Source organism: Bos javanicus, chromosome 1 (assembly GCF_032452875.1).
Source record: "Bos javanicus breed banteng chromosome 1, ARS-OSU_banteng_1.0, whole genome shotgun sequence".
In the NCBI taxonomy this organism is placed as follows: domain Eukaryota; kingdom Metazoa; phylum Chordata; class Mammalia; order Artiodactyla; family Bovidae; genus Bos; species Bos javanicus.
This window is the reverse complement of record NC_083868.1, coordinates 79,304,128-79,318,711: the sequence shown is the minus strand read 5'-3', so window position 1 is coordinate 79,318,711 and position 14,584 is coordinate 79,304,128. Positions and strand designations below refer to the sequence as shown.

At 43.1% G+C, this 14,584-nt stretch overlaps 1 protein-coding gene across 10 annotated transcripts in view; it reads left to right on the top strand.

Moving 5' to 3' along the window:
• Positions 1-14,584, top strand: part of LPP (LIM domain containing preferred translocation partner in lipoma) — a 759,650-nt gene that overhangs the window by 117,277 nt on the left and 627,789 nt on the right. The window contains exon 3 of one of the 10 annotated variants that reach the window (XM_061413188.1): positions 8,408-8,563. The exons of the other annotated variants lie outside the window; for them this stretch is intronic. The gene's annotated coding sequence lies outside the window, so the exon portion shown is untranslated. The remainder of the gene's footprint in view (positions 1-8,407; positions 8,564-14,584) is intronic. 10 annotated transcript variants of the gene reach the window in all.

The window sequence follows — 14,584 nt, the reverse complement described above, 5'->3', positions numbered from 1 at the left end:
ATATTTCCTTTCATTTAATCCTCACAGCCCCTGGAGGAGGAAATGGCAACCCACTCCAGTATTCTTGCTGGGAAAATCCCGCAGACAGAGGAACCTGGCGGGCTACAGTCCATAGGGTTGCAAAGAATCGGACACAGCTAAGCAGCTGAACAATCCTCAAAGCCAGCCTGTGCAGTAGGTAGTAGTATTATATATGTTGAATATATGAGGAAACTGAGGCTTAGAGAGGTTTAAGTAACTTGCCCAGCATCACAAAGCATATGATGGCAGGGTCAGAGTTAGACGTCATGTCTCTCAGACACCAGCTCATGTCTCAGTCCGATACCAGCTTTTGATGTCTGAGTTACTCTACTCACCCCTGGTTCCCTCTCCTACTCTTTTCTGCTCACCTTGCTAACGAGAGTCAAGGACCAGGTATTGAATGGAAGTAATGCTCTGTCCTCACCTCTTTCTCCCATTGGCACCTGCAGCCAGAGCCCTTGAGGGTGTGCTTTATTCTTCTGACCTCCCACCAGATTCAAAATTGGCTCTTAAGGCTGAACCCCCTGAAAGCACCTTCAAATGGGCTCATTGTTTTTCATAGTTTACTTGGTTTATCACCAGTGAGGGACAGCTTGACATTTACTTTTCCATCTGTTTGATTCTGATCTCCTGTAGGTGTTTCTCCAAACTTAGCAAAACTCTCTGACCATATGAATTGATAGCAAGTGCTTTCTCGTGTATTTATCATAAGACAGTTACATCCAGAGGCATATTTGACAATTAGGGAGCAGTCTCAGATGGTTAAGAATCTGCCTGCAGTGCAGTGGACCCGGCCGGGTTCTATCCCTGGGTTGGGAAAATGCCCTGGAGAAGAGAATGGCTACCCAGTCCAGTATTCTTGCCTGGAGAATTCCATGGACAGATGAGCCTGGTGGGCTATAGTCTGCGAGGTTGCAAAGAGTTGGACATGACTGAGCAACTAACACATGTACTTTCTTTCTTTCTAAGGAAAGAGAATGAAGTCTGGAGCGAGGCATGGCTTCTGCATCCTCTGGTGGATGGTGGAGAGCGCAGTCATTGTGCTCTCCAGGGACCTGCCTCAGTTCGGGACACTTGTATTATTGTGCTTAGCATTTCTGTATTACTTTACATTTGCAAAGTGCTTTCCAGTGATTTATTAGCTGTGCTTGTTTTTAATAGCCCCTGGAGGTAAGTTGATATTCAGCCTTCTGAGAACATAAATGCATAGAGAAGGCTCATCTCATCAGATATTATTGGATCTGGGGTCAGGACTTTGAACTCCTGGGATAAGGCCATTTGGGGTCATTGCCTCATGAGGATTAATAGGAGATCAAGTGGACTTAACTTCAGCTCCCAGAGTCTCTCAGGCAGAGGTGGAATGATGGCAGCTATTTAAAGAAATTGCATAGAAGCCATTATCAAAAGACCTGGATTCCAGTCCTGACTCGGCTGTTGACCATCTGTGTTGACCTTGAGCTGTCACTTTGCCTATATGTGTCTTGGATTCAGTCTCTGGTAAAACAGCGTTTGTCTCCCAAGCCCCTTTAGATCTAACATTGTGTTAAGGATGATTCTATGACTTTGAACCCCTTCTTTGGAAGGGGTAGTTGGTGAATTATATGACAAGGAACATGGGTGTCCATCTCAGTCACTGGAAGGCACTCTGCAAATGTAAAGTGATACAGAAATGCTAAGCACAATAATACAAGTGCCCTGAGTTGAGGCAAGTCCTTGAAGGTCAGGTTGTCTTTAGGGGATGTGTACTCAAAAGGTGCTCACCTGCCCTTTTTTAGGATCCAAGGACAACCTGACAATGTTAAGCCTTCAGATTTATTTGGAGAAGCACATAGTCCTCATTCACTATAAAGCTGAGGTACTGAGCGGGACTGCGAGAAGAAAGCCAGACTGGAGCCAAGACCATCAACCCTGTGTCTTATGGATGTTGTAGAAAGTAATTAGCAGGCTTGGTTATCTCACTGGTTCAACACACGTTTTAGGGATATGATGTAATGTGAGGAAACATTTAGTTGTCAGATTTTAGAGCTTTTTCAAATTTATTCTTGCAGGGAAAGTCTAGTTGTCCTGGCAACCTGAAATTGATTTTCTCTTTGCTCTTGTCAGCTGAAACCAGTCCCCTTTGAATCACTTCTCTAATTTAATATAGAAAACTGTGTGTTCTCACCTGGTGACCAAATCTTTCTTAATGACAGGTGACCCCAGCAAATGGTTCCTTTTTCTAACCTGAGCCAGAGGCTCTGGTTTATTACTGCCTTCACCCTATGTTGTTCTCTTTGTGGTTATTTATTTGTCCATGGAGTCTGTTACGGAAGTAAAGTGGCATTCAATTAATTAAGAGTTCAGTCAGGCCTGTAGAGCAATGATGTAATTGGCAGCCAATCACAGCCTTTCATTTTCAGTTCCTTTCTGGGCAGGGATGGGATTAGAATGGGCTCCAGGGGAGGGGGTCCTTTAGTGGAGACACCTGGCATTCTGTAACCTGGGGAGGGTGACGTAACGGCCTAGATGACAGAGAGAAAACTGAGCTGGGTGACTATTTCTGCCTCTGTCAGTCGTCTCTATCCAGGGAAGGGGGATGATCTGTAAGCTTGGAAGTGTAGAATCGATGTCATTAAGAAGAAATTGATGTCCGCGGAAAAGGATGTTGCAAGAGAGCAGTCTGCTCTACCAAATGATTTCAGAGCTCATGGACCATGCATGCTATGTCTCAGGATATGGAGAATGGCTGAGGTGACCATGGAAGAACTGCCAGTAATTCTGAGGAAACTGAAAATCAGCAGACATGCCGGAAGTGAGAGATGAGGAAATAGAAATCATTTATCAAAAAACAAACAAACAAACAAAATAAAACCGACAAACCAGTATCCAGAGTCTAGGATCTGCTGACTTTATCCTGATTCCTGGTATAATTCTAGACTGTTTTTTTTGACAGGTGATTTAGAGCCTTTGAAAGGAAGCCATGTGCACCAGGAGCCAGAACAGGGTCCCCTCGCCATTTACCTTTTGGAGTTAATCAAATGATGGATTCAAGTGATGTCGTACACACAGTAGTAGTAGCCCAGCAGGCTTTGGAGTCAGGTTGTTTGGGTTTAAATCCAGAGTCCTCTGCTTAGTAGCCACACGGCCTTAGGCAAGTTGCTTACTTTCTGTAACTCAGCTCTCTCTTCTATAAACTGGGGGATAATGGTAGAACACGGGGCTTCCCATGTTCCATGGTAAAGAATCTGCCTGCCAAGGCAGGAGATGCAGGAGATGTGGGTTCCATCCTTGGGTCAGGAAGATCCCCTGGAGTAGGAAATGGCAACCACTCCAGTATTCTTACCTGGAAAATCCTATAGACAGAGGAGCCTGGTGGGCTACAGATCATGGGGTTGCAAAGAGTCAGACATGACTGAGCACGCATGCACACGTATAATGATGGAACACAGAAAGACTCTGAAATAATGCATGTGAGGTCCTAAAAGAACACCTTGCACATTCAGTAAATGTTGCTCTCATTTCTCTTAGCAGGGAGACATTTGTATTTAATAAAACATTTAAAAATCTTACATATTTATGGATAAAAATATGGAGACATGTAGGATGGATTATGGAGACATGTAGAGTGGATTGTGAAATAGGCAGTGGATTAATATATGAGTCAATGAGTGAATACACACTTTTTAGTAATCTGAGTAGTTCAGTTCAGTCACTCAGTCGTGTTCAACTCTTTGCGACCCCATGAACCACAGCACGCCAGGCCTCCCTGTCCATCACCAACTCCTGGAGTCCACCCAAACCCATGTCCATTGAGTCAGTGATGCCATCCAACCATCTCATTCTCTGTCCTCCTCTTCTCCTCCTGCTCTCAATCTTTCGCAGCATCAGGGTCTCTTCAAATGAGTCAGCTCTTCTCATCAGGTGGCCAAAGTATTGGAGTTTCAGCTTCAACATCAGTCCTTCCAATGAACACCGAGGACTGATCTCCTTTAGGATGGACTGGTTGGATCTCCTTGCAGTCCAAGGGACTCGAGGAGCTTGAAATGTATTTTAAGAGTGAGAATGCAGGGAGTGGGTGAGTTTGAGACACTTTCCACCACTTACCAAACCTCTTCCTACTCCCTCATCCTTTTTTTCTCCCAAGAAGAAACTCAAAAATTATTCATATGAAGTTTACATTTCTTGTATTTTCAAAATAGTGCCAAGACTTTCATAATTGAAACAGTCACTTGAAGCTGCAGTGCCATATTTGATTTATATATTTTCTAATTGAAGTATAATTGACTTACAGTATTGCAGGTGTACAGCAAAGGGCTTCAGTACAGTGATTCAAGCATGCATGCTCATGTATTAAGTTGCTTTAGTTGTGTCTGCAAGCCTGTGGACTGTAGCACACCAAGCTCCTCTGTCCATGGGATTCTACAGGACAGAATCGCATCTACAGAACAGAATCATGCCCTCCTCCAGGGGATCTTACCGACCCAGGGATAGAACCTGTGTCTCCTATGACTCCTGCATTGCAGGCAGATTCTTTACCATATGAGCCACTAGGGAAGCCAACATCCTTCCATACCCAGCTCAAATTCCACCTTCTCAGAAACATCAGCTTTTCCATTAAGAATCGGTCTCTTTCCTCCTACGTCCACCATCCCATGGTTTGTATTTTCAGAGACTCTTTCTCAAACCATCTTGTTTTTTAATGGGTGATATGTGTTTCTGAGCTCTGATCTGCAGAAGGCAGGTATCTCTCAGCCTTTGGAGCATAACTCAGTAGCTGGCATGTTTACGTACTCTGTAAATGTGTGTTAAATTGACTTACTAAGGAGGCCTGAGGGATTGGAAGGTTACCTACAGTTAACCCAAGAAATTAGAAGGTCTCCTGGGAACTGATTTAGGGGCCTATAGCTTTTAAGAGCAGCTATCAACTTTTCCCTGGCTCCTTCTTAATCCTGCTTTCCCAGAGGCAAAGGTGATATCTACCTAAGATGCTGGTGACATTCCAGTGAGATTAGGTCAAGATGCACCATCTCTTCTTCTAGTCCTCAAGTTCTTGGGGCTATCAAATCCTTCTATTGGAAAAATTTCCTTTTGAAGAGGAGGTGTACTTGATGACCTCTGGATTTCTGAGTCTGACCATGAAAATTCTTGAACAATACACCGCAGTTGCCCCTGCTACAAGGATGGTGGACAAGCCAGCATGTGCATTTGTGAAGCTGAGTGACTTTGACCCTTGGGAACAGTCCAGGGTCAGCCTGTGCTCACATGGCATGCTCCAAAAATCCACCTTCCACCATCACTGTTGTGATCTGAACTAGATCGCTGCTTGTGAAGCACCTTTTCCTGACTTGCAGCGCAGATTCTGCATGGACTGCTGAAGGTTGCTTCTAGTGACTCATGCATAGAAAAACCCATTATGTTTAACACACTACAGACAGAGACTTTAGGTATAAAGAAGATGTGTGATGCAGAGGAAAGAGAAAAAGAGCAAATCAGAGACCCCTGATTCTAGTCCTAAATGTGCCAGACACATATTGTTTGGTATTTGGCTTTAGTTTTCAGATCTGTAAAATGGGACACTAAGAATTACTGGGCAGGGTTTTTTGTATGTTACCCAAGATTATTTTCACAAAGCATCTGGCAGAGCACTAGACCCTGCTCAATAACAGAGAATCTCAGTGAAATTGTACATATTTGTTTATAAACCTGAGCTCCAGTAGCCTTGTGAATTAGGATAGTATGTGCCGCACTTGGTAAAGAATTCGCCTGCAATGCAGAAGACACAGAAGATGCAGGTTCAATCCCTGTGTCAGAAAGATCCCCTGGACAAGGAAATGGCAACCCACTCCAGTATTCTTGTCTGGAAAATCCCATGGACTGAAGAACCTGGTGGGCTACAAAGTCTATGGGGTCACAAAGACTCAGATATGACTGAGCATGCGCGCGCGCGCGCACACACACACACACACACACACAACTTTAGTGGGGCTGAGTTATTAACACTAAATCTCTCTGAGTCCCGGTAAATGGGTTTTATTGGGGATTGAATATACCTTGCATGCTAAGTTGTAAAGATTGGAGAACATTTGTATAAGACCCAGCATGGTGGTGTTTCTTAGTGTCTGACCCGGGGACTGACTCCCCACTGCCGCAGTTTCTCCAGTTTGGGGCAGTGTCCTTGGGGGTTTGACTGAAGGTCCTTGTAGTGCCATACTTGTATTCTGGGCACAAAACCTTTTTCTCACTTATGAAATAGACTTAGTTATAGAGGTGCTGATTCTAGTAGGATACAAAATCAAGAGCATGTGGAGAAATGCAGCTATTCTGGTGGAGGGTGTTTGAAGAGCTTTCATTGGTTGAAGGCCTGGCAGTATTTCATTTAGAGGAACATGGATTTCGGGTGTGAGGGGAATGTTGCAGTTGGTGATGGGGAAAGAAGTTAGTGCTTGTGCAGGGAAGAAGTGACCAGACCTAACAGAGGAGAGTGGCAGGTGAGGATTGGGAAGCGGGGCTTAGCAGAAGGAGGCTGGAAATTGGGAGGCCCAAGGAAGGAGGTAGTGGAGGGTTCTGGTCAGCGTGTTGGGTGCAGAGGCTGGGGACACTGCATGAACAATTAGGGTGTTCCTGCAGGGCTGTGCAGGGTAAATAAAACAGGGGCTTTCTGTTGTCACCATCCCACTAAGGGAAGGAAGGGGTGGTCTTAGGTGTGTATATGTGCACCTGTGTGTGTGCGTATGTGCTTGACTGTGTCAGTAATAGGACCAAAGAGATTGGGGACTTACCCAAGGCTATGCCGCTAGGAAATATCTTTCATTTGCTTAAAGTGCTAAGTTTGGTAATGACTGTAAGTGACAGAAATGGGCAGGGGGAGCACGGAGGGAAGGGGCCTCGGCCCCGTTTCCTGCTCCCTCCCCGGTAGGTAGTGAGTAGGAGTTTTGAGTTTCACTGTTTGATAGCATCACCTCCTCTGCTTTCCCAGAAATTATTCCTCGAAGTATGACTCGAATCGTTACTCTGTTGGGAGATGTCTCAGTTCAGAACTGACTTTCTGCCGAGGTTGTTTACTAAAGAGATGGCAGCCCTGGCAATTCAGAGGTGGCTTAATCAAGTGGAAAGAACAGGGGGCATGGATCTGAGTGCTGGTCCTGTTTTCAGAGACCTCTGAGAATTGGTCGAGTGAATATACTTCTTAGTGCTTGGCTTTTTCCTCCTGAAAATTGGAAGATAGTGATTCCTACATGATGCATTTGTTGTGATGTTGCTTTGAAAATTGCAGTGTTGGTTCTGGTACAATAAAGATAAAGGGGTGTCTGGACTTGGATTTTATTTCTATCTGTGTGAAGTAGAAGGGAAAATGACGAGTTGGTCAGCTCCCTTGGGTGGTGTGGATCACTAATATTAAAGTGATGCCAGCATTTTCTCTTATTTGGAGGTGGTGTGTCTTGGAACATTGTGATTAACGATTGTAGACTCTACTGATTGTGTGGCACTACCTTGCCTTGGACTGACCACCTACCTGTACTGGCATTTCCCCAGCTCTGGGCTGAGGATCACTGAGCTTTTGTGTTATCTGCAAGGAATCTATGAACTTCTAGTCCTTTATTTCTTCATCTGCAAAATGGGGATAATAAAAATCACCACAGCTTTGTCTGCATTGTGAAGATTTGCTGAAGAAAGGGGCTTGAGGATTCTAAGTTGTATTCAACCCTGACTCTTTAGAGCCCATTTTCTCTCCCTCTCCTTTCTGCTAATGGTCAAGGGACCTCTTTGGTCTTGGAAAGGTGAAAGGGCCCAAAGGAAGAAACGGGGGATTATAGAGGACAGTAATTCTGTAAGGCCCTAGAGGGAATTTTTGAGTCCTGGGATCTGTGCCCAGTTTTGTCACAACCTGTCACATTCCTGCATGCCATGAAAGCCAGATTTGTCCATGCCTATGACCTAACAAGGGGAGATAGAGACTTCTGGAAGGGGTGTCAGCTTTTGGAAACCTTGAAGGTGGTGGGCGAAGGCGCTGGCATGGCGGCTGTGGGTGTTGAGGTTCCTGCTCACTGCCTCTCCTGTCCAGCAGTGACTCGTAGCTTGGGTATTTGAGTTTGGGGTGAGTCAACGGGCCCAAGACCCAGAAGACCCGCATGTGCTTAGTGGCAGGCTGGAATTAGTCAGAAGGCAAAACTATTCGTCCTGACCCCAGAACCCATGTGCTCTGACTGGGTGAGGAAATCCTCTCTGATTCTTAATTTTCTTATCTACGGCAGCCTCTGGAGAAGAGAATTTTCTCTTTCCTGCCGTATGTGGTTCTTATGGAAATAAAGGAGGAAAGGATTTTTTTCATAAATAATATTGCGATATTCAGCATTAGTTTATGTTGCTTGAAATAGGAAGCTGACTTCTCTTCTTTGTTCCTTTCCAGAGTTAATGTATTGATCCTAAAGAAGAGAACCAGTAAAATTCCTGAGAACAGTTGGTAGACCATCCAGTCTTGCTTACTGTTTGTATTTGGTGTCTGAGATCTCTGAATTTAAGCCTGGACCAGTTTAAACATATCCTGAGGATACATAATACGGAGGTACCATGTAAATGTAACAAGTTCAAGAATCTCACATTCCCCTGATGTGTCTACCTTGGCTTATAATATTTCGCTCTTCACATACACTGGGGCTCTGGCCCCCATTTTTTTGTGTCCCCCGTAGAGACTCATTTCTCATAAGGACTTGAACTGTGGACTCAGAAGGTCCCTGTGTAGGACACTGCTTCCTGTTAGGGCCTCCCATGGTGGAAATGGCAGAACTCAAGGCGAGAAAGCCAGCTCTTTGAATCCTCAATTCCATGTTCTTTCTGACACATCACTCTTCCCTCCTGTCAGGTGAAGAGAGAAGCCAGATGGTTTGACAAATGGTTCTTGTTACTGTCAAATCTGCCTTCTCTTTCTGCTCAGAAAGACAGTTCTTACCTTTCCTTTTTGAGGGGATTAGATGGGCGGGGGGAGAGAAAGGGAGGTGCAGGAAGAAACACATTTTATTGCCCTATTCTTTCTGTGGCAGAGATGACCAATAAGCTCTTGTTTCTCCATCAGGAAGCAAGGTTGAAGCAGTGAGGAACCGTCTTCTCGAATTTAAAGCACACGGAGGCTTAGCAGTGGCAGGCTGTATTAGGAGACAACATTGATTTCATATATACTTATCTGAAAAAGAAAAAAAAAACAAAACATGTTTAAGATGCCATATCCATAAATACTAATAAGGCTGTCTGATTCCAATTTTCAGGTGAGATTAGCATTTTATTGAGTATTTTATCTGTCAGATTCAATACTCAATGTACCATCCTCCCAGGCTTATTAGCATAATTGCTATGCTTAAGCAACAATAAAAAATTCAGCAGTAAAATAGCAGTTAGTGCAGGCAATTTGTTATCAAAAGCTTTTACTTAAGGACAGCTCCAGCCTGCATTTATTAGCAAGTTAGGGTTATAATTAATTTTTATTTGGAAAAACAAAAGAGGGGGAAGGTTTTTGCTTTTTTGTTTTGGAAATAATAGAGAAATTAAAAAGCATTGCCTCTCTGGAAAACTGTCTACATCCCTTCTTTCTGTGCTAAAAGTGGGCTGGGATGGGAATAGATTCCACTTGTGAGGCACAGTGGCTCAGATGAAAAGTCTCTCTCCTCGGCATTGTAATAAATGGATAGTAAGGCCCATTTATGTTTGTACAGATGTTTCCACAACATGTTCACATCTCTTTTGTTACTGAGCTCTCAAACCAGTCTGGCGAGGGCTCCATTCTGAGAGTGGGAGACTGAGGAATGGCAATTTGTTCCAGATGGGAAAGTTGGATGGCAGAGCTGGGCTGCAAATCCAGTCTTCCAGCCCCCAGGGCCCTGGCAGCATCATGACCCTTCACACGTTGCCCAGAAGCCCTGGTATGGGCACTATTTTTCCTGCCCTGTGGTCTGGCCCTAGGTCTTTTACATAAATGTTCATGCATGCATGCACACACATCCATATACACATACATGGGCACACACACACGTACACACATACAATTTTTTTTCTTTCTTCCCAATTTAATGATGCATTCTTATAGCTGTTTTTCCTTTGGTGTCCTGGTTAAAGCAGTTCTGCCATATGAATTTTCTGTTAATATCAAATATCCTCCATTTCTTGTGTTTCCAACCTCTCTCTCTCTCTGTACCTCTCTTTCTTCCCCTTTCTACCTCCTCTCTCTTGCACATTAGTGACAGACTTAGGAAAGCCCTGTGACTAACATCTGCAGAGGACCCGTGCAAAATACATGATTTTATTAAGTAATGTGATGATCTTTGTAGAGAAGAAAGACATAAGATTTAAAACTATGGAGGTTGAGAAATCATTTTTCTCCTTTATTTCTTGAGAAATGTGTCAGAAATAAATAAGAACAGTCAATTGATGCTTTTCAGTGTGTTTTAGGCTTTAACAGTGGGTAATAATTTTTACCCTGAAGGTAACATTTGGGGTGAAAATGGACAACTGAAGCTTCCAAACTTTCAGAGGAGTTACCTTAGCATCTTAGATTTTCTTTCCTTGCTAAGTTCAGAGAAAGAGCATATGATCATTGACTCTGAATCTCTCTAATGTACAAGGCATGTGCTGGCCACTGTGGGGTTTAGGGACTAGATCAGAGAGGGCTGTGAAACTCAAGACTATCAGAGAGGAAATTCATAGAACATGAAGATCATTTTTATTTTTGAGTAGCTATTATATTATTGAAACCATGGTAGAAATTGTTCTTGGATTATGCCATTTTATCTTCGTCTCACTCAATTATTAGTGAATTTTTATTTTTATTTTATAAGCACTTATTATGTATTGGCCCCTATCATAATGTTTTACATTCATCATCTTATTTAATTTTTATCACAATCTTCAAGGCAGTATTAGGTACTATTATCATTGTTCTCATTGGTTAGATGAAGAAACTGAGGCACAGAGAGTCTGAATAACTTGTCCAAGTCACACAGCTAGTAAGTGATGGAACCTCTCTGGTCTTCCTGTCTCCTAAACATGTGTTCTTTCTGCTGCACTGCTTGGCAAAAAATTAATGAGTAGATAGCTAGATAGACAATGCTAATGATGAGTAGAGGACTGTGTAGTTTGCCGCTGTCAGAGCTGTATTTACAGAGTGCAGAAATTTGAAATTGGACGGGGGTTCAAATACTAGGTGCTTCTTAGTATTTGTCAGAACCTTGGTTAAATGACCTCTTTGAGTCTTGGTGTCTTTCTTTAAATTCAGGATGATAGCATCCCTCTCCCAATGTCACTGTGAGAATAAATTAGAAAATATATGTGAGAGCCTCCAGTGGTGCCTGGCTCCTGGTGGATGTTTATCCAGCGTGGGAAGTACCCAGGGCCAGGCATTGTGTGTGCGGGTAGGAACAGCCATCGAAGCCACAACCACCAGGGTTTAAAACTGTCCACTATGAGATATTAGAGAACTGTGGGCAAACAACTTCATCTCTCTGGTACCTCAATTTTCTCATCTTTATAGACTGTACTTACGTTCTAGGGTCATTGTGAGAGTGAAATAAGCTAAAAGATGAGTTAAAAAATTAACTTAATAGTTAAAAACGTTTGTAAAGTTTATTTCACTGTGTCTGGCACAGCAAGCACTTTGTGTTAGCTCTCATTATTTGGTCCTGCTACAATGATGAAAGACAGGTACCAAGTGAATGGTTTATGGCTGTTTTGGGACCCTGACCTGATCACTCAAGGACCAGGAGCCAGTTTAGCCTGGGGCGTAGGAATCGAAAGCATTTGCACAGCTATTCGTGACCTTGGAAAAGTTTTGGCTTCTCTGTCCTTGATCTTTGCTAATCTGTAGATGGTAGTTGAGAGAGTAAACTTCAGATGATAGAGCCTGTGTGGGGAGTGAAAGACAGCCACATCCTTGATAAGCTGCTTCCTGGAGTGTCACCATGTGGCTACTGGGTTTGCTGATCAAAGCTGGCCTGTGGGGTGGAATTTTTTCTGTGTCACCCAGGCAGGGTCTGTCTTCCCTCAGTCTGCATGTCTCTGGATCCTGTCTTCAGCACTGGCTCCCACTTCCCTCCTTTCCAGAAGACACTGATATGCTGGGGCTAATTCCTCCTTGGGACCATCTCTTCTGCACCCAAAGGAGGTGGGTGGGGATTTTGGCATATTGCTTTCTGAAAGGTGGTATACTCTAATATACTTCATATGCCTTCGAAAAACAAGAATACATTAAAAGACACTAATATTAAAGTTGTTCTCATGAGGATAGCTCAGAGATGGAAGATTCTTCAGGAGCTGGTGCTTTCTTGGTCTTATTGTCTTACACAGCACTTATCATTATAAACCTTGTGTGTGTGTGTGTGAGAGTGAAGCTTCCTGGAATTAGTGGTGCTGATTTTGGGGGTGTTTCCTTAGCTGATTCAAAATAGAAACAGAAAGGCAAAAGTGTTTGTGCATGTCATTTAAAAATGTCTTTATAGGAAAAGACATTAAGATAATACCTTACACTGTGAATACCTCACATTGTGTACGGGGCTTTGTGGTTTTCAAAGCACTGAAATACACATTTTCTCATGTGTACCCTATGGCATCCCCATGAGGTAGGCAAGGCAGAGCTTGTCATTCATTTCCCTTTTAGAGATGATGTAACTGAAGTTCAGAGAGATGAGATGAGTTTTCTTAAAGTGGCGATGGATGAAACCCAGAGCCTTTAACTCTGGGCTGCTTTCTGCTTCATTGTCCCGGTTCGAGTGTAGTGAGGTCATTCTTATCAAGTGCTATCAAGATTATATAGAGTTGCAATAAACCTGAAAATGCTCCCCTTTAGTTTTCTTTTTTCCATTGGTTAAAAAGTTAGCTATGATTTGATATTCACTTGTTTCTTCCCAAGTATAAGCAGCAATGAATCTCTAAAACTTTCTGTTAAATTAGCATGTGTTTAAAAAAAATCAAATGTTAAAGTACTTCCTGAAACTTGCTTTAATGAACAAGAGAAGTGAAGGTAAAATTCCCTTTTTTGCATGAGGTAATTAGGAAACAGGAGGCACGAACTCTATAGGAATTTAAAAAGGAACACTTGTACAAATTGGTACAATTGATGTACAAATTGGATGAATATATTAAAGAAGGTTTCATGCTGGTGGAAATTGTAAGTGATTAGGTGTATCAATTGTTTCTGGTTTGCATGGAAACCTAATCTGTTCCATGAGTTGGATCCAAGGAAGATATATATTCTTACACGCCAAGAAACAAACACATGAGTTGAATTTCTCGTTTGATGGCATAGTGCCTTTATCAAGGAGCTCAGCTGCATCCTCAGAATATAAGACATAAGAATAGAAGATGCTCTTGACCTTCTTAATGATTAGGAATCAGCTCTGCTTGCTTAGAGGGTAGGGAGGACTGAGTTCTCTTTGGCAAATATCTTTGAGTCTCTTAAGCACATGGCACCAAATACACTCAGTGCTGTATTACTTGACCTCATGTACCAGGGTATGAGTTGTTGTTGTTGTTGTTCAGTCGCTCAGCTGTGTCCAACTCTTTGTGACCCTATGAGCTGCAGCACGCCAGGCTTCCCTGTCCGTCCATCTCCTGGAGCTTGCTCAAACTCATGTCCATTGAGTTGGTAATGCCATGCAACCATCTCATCCTCTGTCATCCCCTTCTCCTCTTGCCTTCAGTCTTTCCCAGCATCAGGGTCTTTTCCAGTGAGTTGGTTCTTCACATTAGGTGGCCAAAGTTTTGGAGCTTCAGCTTCAACATCAGTCCTTCCAATGAATATTCAGGGTATGGGTTAGATGACATGTGTTTTGAAGCCTGTTCTTTCCTTCACGGTACCTGGTTGCTTAGGTGACAACCTCTAAGTGAATTGCCTGCTTCCTGGCAGTGTTTTGAAATGCCTGCTTTGAAGGAGGCAGAAAGTCTTTAGGTTTGGACAGATGACCCCCTTGATTCTCCATCTTTGACGGTTGTTTTTTCGTCTACATCATCTGCTGATGTTACTCGTGTGGGTGCTAAAGTTGACTTTGATTTATACTCCAGATACAGATCAGTTTGTACTCTTTCAGGATACTCATAGCTATGAATTCTCTATCTCCATGAAAGTCTGCATACCGTCTATGACTGTCATGTTATAAATATGACAATTTGCTCCCACTCGATAAACAAGGTTAGAAGTGAAATCACTAGCATGGCAAGTGAGATGGAATAAGCTAGAGATTCTGTCTCTGGGTTTCTCTCACAGCCTTAATGCTGTTCATCTGGCCCTGACTTGTCCTGTGTGTGTTCCTTTTGTCTCTTCTGCTAGATTTTAAACCCCTGTAGGGCAGGTGTTGTATCTTATTAATCACCATGCTGGTGCCTGGCACATAATACGTGCTTATTACTAGGTACTTGGTCATATCTTAAGAAACTGAAAAAGTGGCTTTGCTCGAGGGAGAGGTGATTGCTTGTACTGTTGGTTCAGTGCGTTCCAAGCGATGCTGGCTGTCTTGGGGAAATCAGAGATGCAGACACTGAAGCTCCTTCCTTGAGGAACCACCGTCTAACTACATCACGTCAGTGAGAGCTCTTTGTAAACTGTGAA